Genomic DNA, 10,745 nt, shown 5'->3' with positions numbered 1-10,745 from the left:
CTATAAGGTCGATGTTATCAGTACTGAGTATCACAGTTTTTTCCTTGTTAAGGGAGTATGCAGAGTAGGAGCCAAAATCTTGTGCGATTGCCTCAATTTCTATAATAGCTTCCGCCGGATCAGGTGTTAGGACTGCAACGTCATCAGCGTAAGCTAATATTTTAGTTTCATATACTCCCACCACCACTGGTTTGATTCTTTGATTTCTAAAAGTCTCACAATCAGGGGATTGATATAGAGAGCGAACAAGATCGGGGACCAACGGCATCCTTGTCTGGTACCTCTTGATATTCTAATTATACCTGATTCGCGCCCCATAATTTGAAGTTTGGCCTTTGGATCTTTATACATTGCCTTTATAGATTTAAGGAAATTAGGCCCAAAATTATGGTGTTCAAGCACTGCCCACAAAAGCTCCCATGACACACGGTCGAAGGCCTTCTCGGCATCTAGGAGGATCATTGACATCCGGCCCCCCGTCATGGACATGATATCAAATAATGAGATGGCTCTGCGAGTATGGTCCCTGGTACCTTTCCTGGGGATAAAGCCGTGCTGCCACGGGGAGACCAGATATTCAACAACCCTCCCGATTAGCCATAATCTTTGCGTATAGCTTTGAGTCGGAGTTAATAAGTGAGATCGGGCGATATGATGATGGTAGATTGGTAGGTTTGCCTTTTTTTGGGAAAAATAATTATGTTTGTATCTTTCCAGGACTCGGGTGAAATGCCATTCCATTGAATCCCGAGAAATAGGTCGAGTAAGAGAGGCAGAATAAACTCGCCTAGGATTTTATAAAGTTCTAGGGGAATTTTGTCTGAGCCTGCGGCTTTACCAGATGATAGCTCAGATAAAGCCAATTGTAGCTGTGTAAGAGTAATTTCTTTCTCTAGGTCTTCTTTAGTAGTTGTATCTAAACCCATGCCCATATTTATGACAAAGTCATTTAAAAATTCTCTTGCTTCCTCTCCATTGACAGAGCTATCGTTCTGATACAGTTTTTGATAGTAGTGCTGAAACACCTCAACTATATCTTCTGTTTGTGTATATACGTGGTCATTTGTTTTAATGGATGAGATCGCATTATAAGAGATTTTCTGTCTGGTAAGCAAGGGCAGTTGTTTACCTACCCTTTCACCATTTTCGTACATATTTCTTTGGTGGGCTCTAAAGATCTCTGCTAATTTCTGGGTCAGCCCATTATTCAAGTCCGTTTTTAATAATAGCATTAGGCGCATTGAGTCTTTTCCATCAGCCCCTTGAGCTATTAGTGCTGTGTGTTCCTTTTCTAGCCTAGCGAGCTCGGCGACCCTTTGGTTATGTTCAACAACCCGTTGTTTTTTTATTCTGGCTACATAGGTAACCGTTTCCCCCCTAAGGGCAGCCTTAAAACAATCCCATACCACACATCTAGGGGCACTGTAACGGTTAATGTAAAAAAAACCCTGAGCCCAGTTTTTGATATATTCAGTATAGTCCCTATTAACCAAGAGTTTTCTATCAAATGTCCAAGTGGAACAATGTCTGTCAAGATTGGGTAGATCGATTGAAAGAGCGAGAGCATGATGGTCGGAGACTAGCTTAGGATGCTTAGCAACTGTTGCTTGGTTTGATAATTCCTGTGCTGTAAACATATAGTCAATTCTGACGTATTTATTATGGGGGTATGAGAAGAATGTATATTCTTGGTCTGGTTGATTTTTAAGAGTCCAAATATCAACCAGGTCATAGCTGTCTCTAAGTAGGCTAATAGCGCTAAATACTTTTCGGCCTAGATATTTATGTTTATTTGGTTTATTAAATGTGGGCCCAAGTGAAATATTAAAATCGCCACAGACTATAAGTGATCCTGACCAGGAGGCCAGCTCGAGTTACAGACTCTCAAAAATAGAAGGGTCATCCTGGTTTGGCCCATAAACTGAACTAAGAGTTAGGCCCAGAGCCAGTTCAATGATAACCCATCTGCCCTGGGAGTCTGCTGCCTTACGTATCGGCTGACCTATAAAGTTTTTAGCTAATATAGCTACTCCGTGAGTGTTTGAGGTTTGAGTAGTGCTTACTAGCAAGTTGTAACCCCGGATTTTTATTAGGTCCTTTTTATCCCAGGGCAGGTGGGTTTCTTGAAGACATATTACATCGAAGGAGTTTTGACTAATTATTTCGCTCATCGGTCCCTGTTTATTCCTGTTGTGAAGTCCTGCAACATTCCAGCTACACATAGTTATTCTCCCCATGGGGATTTATATTTTGTTCCATGATTACTCGCAATATTCTAGTGATTTTTATTGTTTGACATGCTGTGTTCTCTTCTGTTGTACCTACTAATAAAGGTGTAATATGGTTTCTAACACTTGTCGGGTCACGGCTCCTTTTCTCGGCGATTCCAACACAGCGGGCGCTGCAGCAGCTTTCTCCGCCCTCTCTGGTTTGTCCGCTTTTCCAGCTTTCTCTGCCGAACCTTGTGAGTTGTTAATGCCGTGCCGGTCAGCCCGTTCGGCCAAGTCCCGCTGGGCCAGCCTTGACATGGTGTCAGATGATTGGTCGGGCTCTGATAGCATGTTGCACGCCCATCACTACCAGACTCTGATGGAGTATGTTTGCCTTATTTCGGGTGTGAGGAGGGAGGAGGAGGGCGGTAGGGGTTGGGGTTGGGAGGAGGGTGGGCAGGGATTTGTCGATACTAGGAAAGGCACGGCAGGTCCGACGGTTGTGGATCTGATGCACAGAGGCTCCGGATTTCTTCCGGGGCACGAGAGGAAGCGCCAAGCAGAGCCTGCTACCAATGCGGGGACTGCAGTGACTCCAGAGATGATCGCGGCAGTAGTCGGCCTCACACTGTCAGAAGGACCCGGTGGCAAGAACCCAAGGATCGCAGTGAGCAATACCCCGGATGCGTCATTAGAGCACACTTCAGCTACTCCTGAGGCGAGCGATTGTAATACCGAGGGTACTATGGGTAAAAACATTGACACAGCAGTGACTACTGAGGAGCGAAAAGCTGATCTGGATGGCGCTGGATGTGGGGGGTCGAGACAAACAGTACAGGGTGGTACGGTTAATGCCTTGGAAATACCAGATACCAGCAGCCCTCCTAACCATAAGAGAACTGATAATGCTGATAAAGCTGATAATGCTGATAATGCTGTTACACAGGTAGATATGGAGAAAGAAGCTAGCGCGACTTCTTTTCTTTCTCCGATGATGCTGAATTAGAAGCAGGGTGGACTGATACCTGTGGAGTAGTGTGGCTCACTGGTTAGAGGCGGCAGGCCTGAGAGCAGAAGTCAGCCCGGGACCAGGGTTCAATTCCCGACGCGGCAGGGTCGTGGACCTTGGTCAGCGGATTCGATAATTCTCGCTTCGGTGCTTACTCTAATCAGGGGTTCCACTCAGCAACTCTGGGCATTAGCTTGCCTAATCTCCACAATGGCCCCACCAATTCCGGGGATGCCTGGCTCCACCTTGGGGACTCCCAGCAAGGGACCATCCCACAGGGAAAGCCAGGACGGGTTCCCCAGAGTTATACAGTGCCGGGACGCCCCGTTGCTGGGGCAGCTGTGCGCTTTACAAGTATACTACATTTACATTTACCTCTACCTCATATCTAACCGACGAATCAGGCAGTATGAGCGAAGACATTTTAGAAACTCTTACCGTTAAGCCTAAGTCCAAGATAGCTAATAAACGGGGGAAGAAAGTACATGGTGGAGCAGAAATTGCCTGGGACTATACCCCTACAGATCAATTCACCCGCCCTTCTCCTCTAGTAGGTCTCACAACACAGCTAAACCAACATATATCTACAGACCCACCACCCACATCTCTCGACACGGTGTTGCAAGCAATAGCAGCCCACCATGAAGAAACCTCACAGGATGGGCAAAGGGCACAAGCTGCAGTACGCAAAGTACAAGGGGTGGTTCGAAAACTAGCAAAAACCTGTAGTTCTTTCAGAGACCGATTGACAGAGATGGAGTCTAGGATGCTCTCGAACGAGTCAGAACTTGCAACAAACCAAGAGCGGGTTGAATCTCATGAATCAGAACTGGCGGACGTTAGGTGGAAACTAGAGGAGTATGAAAACCGCCAGCGCAGAAACAATTTACGCATTTTGGGTGTACCAGAAGCCGCAGAAGGGGTTGACACCCGCTCCTTTGTGATTAAACTTCTCTGCGAGTCTCTACCTGAGCTTTCTAGTTGGAACTGAGATGTTGAAATCCAGCGGGCCCACCATATGCCATTTACGTTGAAAACCCCTGTGAAACCTGGGGCCTACCCCAGGGCTATTCTTGTTTTTTTTGGCAATTTTTTGCTCTGGCAGCCGATTTTCGAAAAAGCCAGACCTGAAGCTAAGCCCACCTCCAACGGGATTTCATACTTTGTACGTCCAGTCTTTTGCCACTCAACCGTGGAAAGAAGATGGAGGCTACACCACCTAATAAAGCAGTTCCAGGATAAGAAGGCACTGGCGTATTTAAACAATCCTGCATGGCTTAAAGTTGTCTATGGGGCCGGAGAAAATTCTTCCTTTCTGAGATTAAAACAAAGGAATACCTGGATGGATTAAAATAAACACACTATCCATATATACTGCCACTAAGATATACAATCTAAAGGGGTATTGGACTATATGACTGTAAGGAGGATAATGTTATAGTAATGGTATAGGTTTAAACTTTTACTCGCACAAATCCGGGTATAAAAAATATATATATATAAAAATATAGATTTCTGTTTCATTTAGTTTACATCGGTGTTCTCTCTTTTTTTTTACATGGTGTCAAATGATTGGTCCAAACCAGTTCCTGAGCACTTTGTTTACATGACTCTAATCTACCTTTCACTGTGCAGGGCAGAGACATCAGCCACCCCACAGGAGGTGGAGCCAGCACAGGGGAGGGAAGCTACAGCTCTGGGGCACTTTGTTGACATGATTCCTCCTCTCCTTTCACAGTGCAGGGCAGAGACATCAGACAAGCCACAGGAGGTGGAGCCAGCATTGTAGAGGGAAGGCCCAGCCCTATTCAGGTCCCAGGTGCAACTCCTCCCTCCTATCTAGATGCAGATCTCTCTATTCACCACTGGGCTGCCCCAGCCTGTCTCCTGGAATCCTCCAGCCCTGTCACTCACAAACCCAGACAAGGAATACACAACCTAGCAGAGGCAGGCCTGGACAGTTAGGCAAGAAAACACCTACTTTCTAAAAGTGTTATTTTCAAACACAGAATATTACCAACTTTACTAAAAGATGTATTTTATTATTCTTCAGGCATACTAAATTCCCTGAGTCCGTTAGGATTATAAGAATATAATAATCTAACTGCCCATTCTAGCCTATGGAGAACAGGTAGCCTTCAATAGTGAAAAACGAAAATGTCTGTAATTCACATGGACATGCTACACACATCAGAGTGTGTCCTACCTTATACTTACCAAGCACCCTGCCCTTGGGCCTACCATAAGGGTGTCTAATATGAAGCAAAGGGAAGGTTTAGGGACTGGCAAGCGGGTGCACTTGGCCAAGTCGGCATGACAGTGCTAGATTGCACACAGGCCTTGTAATGGCAGGCCTGAGACACACTTTACAAGCTGCTTCTGTGGGTGGCACAACCAGTGCTGCAAGTCCACCAACAACATTTGATTTACAAGCCCTGGGCACCCATGGTGCACTGTACTATGGGCTGACAGGTAAATCAAATAACCCAATCATGGAATCACCAATTAGTACATCAATTTAATATAGGGAGCACTTTCACTGTGGCACTAATTAGCAGTGACACAGTGCCCAAAGCATTTAACCAGCAAAAACATATCAAACCCGTCAAAATGTAAGGGAGGCTCACGCCAATGATGCCAGGTCTAACAGTCATAAATTAGTGTCATAAATCATTTGCATTACTGGTCATAAAGCATTTGTCATAAATCATTTGTTGGTCATAAAGCACTTGTTTGTCATAACTCATTTGCCTATCTTAGAATCGTAAATCACCCTGACAGTTTGTTATTCCGCAATATTTCAGGAGTAACTCCTTTCTTGCCACATTTGGGGTCAAACATTTTTCTGTAGGTTTCCCCGCTCCTTTGCATGAGGGGGTAGCCTGTCCCAGGAGTTAGGCCCCAACTTGCTACCTTGCTAATATCTTTTTGTGCCCTGCAATCTGCAGGGTCTGGGCTGTGAGCGCCATCTCCATTTGCTACCACCTTTTGTCAGGCCTACTCAACCTGCTGTAAGGCATCCCAAAGTGAGGGGCCTCCTTCTACACACTGCCATGTCAGTGTGCCTCCATAACCAGCCAATGTGCCTCTCTCATCCGCCACACCACCAGGGAGGCTCACATCTTCTAGTGGCTCCCCTCTGTGCTATCAGTTTGTTCTCTTCATTGTCTCTTGTTAGTTGCAGCCTGCTAAAACTATTGCGCTCCACAGGTTTTTCCAAAATACACGCATCCCTTCCTCTGACATGTGAAACCTGTCTCGCCTGTAGAGCTCCAGGCAGCCTGATGGATGAGGCCATGCTTAACGCTCTCTAGGCCATTGGTCTTGCTAAAATTTGCTTACAGCGGTATTTAGTTTCTTTTTGAGTACTCGACCGCCTTTTGCGACTTTGCTCCTCACCATACCAGCCTGCTAATCAACTCGGACCATATGATGGTGGTGCTCCCAAAGCACTGTGCCACCTCTGTTAGGTCTGCCTGAATGGCGAGGAGGAGCTCTTTTCTCCCCAGCCGGGCTGATTCGTTCCCACCCAGATGAATTATCAATATGTCTGGGTGCCAGGCTGTGTATGCCTGTAGCTCCTCATCTCATCCCCGGGGACCCCACCATCGGACGCATGTCTTGACTGGCCCGCCACTCCGCTTGTGGCCTCCCCGCTGCCACCACAAATAATCTGGGAAACAAATGAGTGCCCCACCACCCGTGCCAGCTGGCGGGGGGTGGGCTGCCTGCGGAGGCACTAAACACTATGTCAGGTGAGCAAGTACCCCTGTGATCATGCCCTGAGCGCTCCCTCCCCGTGTCTTTGTGTTTGTCTACAGCAGTTGGGTCTGATGTAGGTCCTGTATGCCTTGGATTGCCACCTGCCAACGGCCTTGATCCCTGCCTCGGATATCCCGTGCTGGGCTGCTGTGGTCGCTGTCCCAATCCAAAATGAATTAGAGCCAAAGGAGGCCCCTTGGAGTCCTGTTCAACCCAGGGCCTGGTGCACTACTGCTGACAACTGGAATTTACTTAAGAGGTTCCCATCTCTATGCTTGAACAGGGGGCCCTCCCCCACCGGATGTGATGCTATGTAAGTTAGTAGGCAGCATGCTGCACAGTATTTGGGGTCCCTGATACACTCCCGCCATAACTACTGCCCCTTTGCCGTCCTGATAAGTTTTTGACCGTCTCAGCCACAGTTCCACCTCCGTCACTCCAGGTCTGACATCGGCTGCTTGTAGGCAATACCCCGCGGGCCTGTCCTAGCTGGGGCCATTGGCTCGCTAAGCCTAAATACCCCAAAGAATGAGGTCGCAAAGACCGCTTTGAACAGATTCAGCTCATATGTGTCATTCGCTATTTTCCCCAGTGTATCCATGAGCAAAGCCAATATATTGAAGTGTATGGGTCTCCGGTTATCCCCTTTTACCTCTTCCGAGCGTTTCGAACCCTTCATCGCTGCCTTGATGCAGTAGCAGGCAATGGGATCCTGTCCCATAAGTAACTTGGAGAAGTGTGCTACTGCTGGCAGGTGGACCTGGGGCCAGGATATTGACTTTTTGTTACATGCCCACTGAATGAACTGCTCCACAGCCCTCCTTGTCTCGCCTGCATCAACCAGTGTGGATATTTCCTATTCGCAATACTGTACCTGCGTATTTCTTGTAGCGTTTGGCCGCATCAGGGGTAAGTGCCTGGTTCACTAGTATTGACAAGTCCATCCCACCTGGGAAGGGGGTAATGTCCTACTCCGGACCCGGTGCAAGCTCCCTGAATCTGCTCATCTGTGTGTGGAACAGGGCATCCACCACTGCATTTTCTGCCCCAGGTACATGGTGCGCTCTCAGCTCTATGTTCCCTTCTAACTGTAGTTTAACCAAGCAATGCATTAGCCTCAATGTGTCGGGCACCTGACTGTGCCTCTGTTAATTGCCTGCACTGCTCCTTTGTTATCGTACCAGAGCGTCAGCTTCATGTCCCTCAAATTTTGCTTCCAGACCGTCAGTGCAACTACAATTGGGAACAACTCTAGAAATGTGATGTTGCTGGGGATGCCCTGTTTATGCCAGCTGTCCAGCCATAGCCCTGCACACCACTTGTCCCCCAGGATTGCTCCAAAGCCTGTGCTACCTGCCGGATCTGTGAACAAGGCAATCTGCCTGGCCGTCACCCTGCCCTCTCTCCAAATTAACAGGCCATTAAACTCCGCTAGGAATGTGTCCCATATGATGAGGTCATGCTTGATCCCCAACCTGACGTGATGGTCTTTGTGCGTGAGCCTGGCAGTTAACTGTGTTAGACATCTGGTAAAGACCCTGCTGGCAGGGATGATTCTGGCTGCAAAGTTGAGCTTTCCAATAAGCTGTTGTACCTCTCGGAGGGTTGCTTTCTCCCTACCAAACAAGTTTCTTATGTCGTCCCTGAATTCTCTTACTTTCACCTCTGGGAGCCTTACATTCCTGCAACTAAGCCAAGCTCAATCCGTAAAAATGTGAGTCAGTGGTGGGACCTCCAGTTCATGTGCAGCCAATGGCACTCCCAGCTCCCCAGCTAGATCTTGAAATGCTGCCAGAGTCTCACCACACTCTGCTGACCTGGGGTGACCTACGAGGAGGAAGTCGTCGAGGTAGTGCAATTTGCCTCCTGTGGGGTGTCGGTCATTCGAAGCCCATTCCAAAAAGATGCTAAATTACTCAAAATATGCACTAGACACTGAACATCCCATTGGCATTGCTCTATGGCAGCTTTCGCCATGAGGGCACCATAGCCTGCTGCCCTTACTAGGTCAATGGCATCATCTACTTATGCATAGCCCACTGAACATACGTCTGAGCTGATGCCATCATTAACCGACTCCCCCTTAGGGAAGGAAAGGTGGTGAATGAGTCTGAACTGACCTGCTTCCTTCTTGGGAACTACCCCCAATGGAGAGATCACTAATCCCTTTAGTACTGGGAGGGGCAGGGGGCCTTCATTCCTACCTAGGGATTTCTCTTTGTCTATTTTCTGACTCACAATCTCTGGGTGCTGCAGCGCTGATTTAAAGTGTTGGCTTTGCCCGTGGGTAAGGGGCCCTCACATGGCATCACAACGTCTTCCTCAAAACCTTTCACTAGCATCCTTGCACACTCTTTGTTATGGTATTTGTTAGCTAGCCGCCTGAGCTGGTGCGTGTTAAAGGGGGATGCGGATAGCCGGTAGCTGCTCAAGTCCTCTAGTCCCCCCGCCCCCCTTGTGTCTGTGCTAGTGCATACAAGGACCGGCTGGACAACAACGCACACAACTGCAAGGAACTCTTCAACATCGTGAAAGAGCTCTCCAACCCCAACGCCGGAAACAACGACATCACCCCGTCGCAAGACCTCTGCAACTCCCTCGCGTCCTACTTCCACAACAAGATCACGGACACACACAACAGCTTCAACAACCAACCAACGCAAGCCACAACCGCAACGACGCCACCCACCACCACCCTCCGCACCTGGACCCCGATCAGCACCGAAGACACCATCCGCACCATGAACTCCATCCATTCCGGATCTCCGACTGACCCCTGCCCTCACCACGTCTTCAACAAAGCCGACGCTGTCCTCGCACCCCACCTGCGGGACATCATCAACACCTCCTTCGACTCCGCCACCTTCCCTGAGAGCTGGAAGCACGCCGAACTCAGCGCTCTCCTCAAGAAACCCACAGCAGACCCCACCGACCTCAAGAACTACCGTCCCATCTCGCTCCTCCCGTTCCCGGCCAAAGTCATCGAGAAGACCGTCAACAAACAGCTGGCCGCCTTCCTCGAGACGAATGGATCCCTCGACCCCTCACAGTCCGGCTTCCGAGCGAACCACAGCACCGAGACCGCCCTCATCGCCGCCACCGACGACCTTCGAACTCTGATGGACAACGGAGAAACAGCGGCCCTCATCCTCCTGGACCTCTCCGCGGCTTTCGACACTGTCTGCCACCGCACCCTAGTACAGCGCCTCAGCAACATCGGAATCCAGGAGAAGGCACTGGAATGGATCACCTCCTTCCTCGACGGAAGAACACAAAGAGTCCGCCTACCACCGTACAAGTCAGAGGCCACCAAAGTCATCTGCGGCGTACCCCAAGGATCCTCGCTGAGCCCAACCCTCTTCAACGTCTACATGAGCCCCCTCGCGGCCATCGCACGCCAACACAACCTGAACATCATCTCCTACGCCGACGACACCCAGCTGATCCTCTCCCTGACCAACGACCCCGCCACCGCCAGAGCCAACCTGCACGAAGGGATGAGAGACGTAGCCGAATGGATGACGACCAGCCGCCTGAAACTGAACTCAGACAAGACGGAGGTCCTCATCCTGGGCTCCACGCCCTCCGCCTGGGACGACTCCTGGTGGCCCCCCGCCCTGGGCACCGCACCCAAACCGACGGACCACGCACGCAACCTGGGCTTCATCCTGGACTCCTCCCTCTCCATGACCAGACAAGTCAACGCCGTCTCCTCGTCATGCTTCAACATCCTGCGCATGCTACGTAAGATCTTCCGGTGGATC

The sequence above is a fragment of the Lissotriton helveticus genome, chromosome 3_1 (genome assembly GCF_964261635.1).
Source record: "Lissotriton helveticus chromosome 3_1, aLisHel1.1, whole genome shotgun sequence".
In the NCBI taxonomy this organism is placed as follows: domain Eukaryota; kingdom Metazoa; phylum Chordata; class Amphibia; order Caudata; family Salamandridae; genus Lissotriton; species Lissotriton helveticus.
This window is presented reverse-complemented; position numbering follows the sequence as displayed.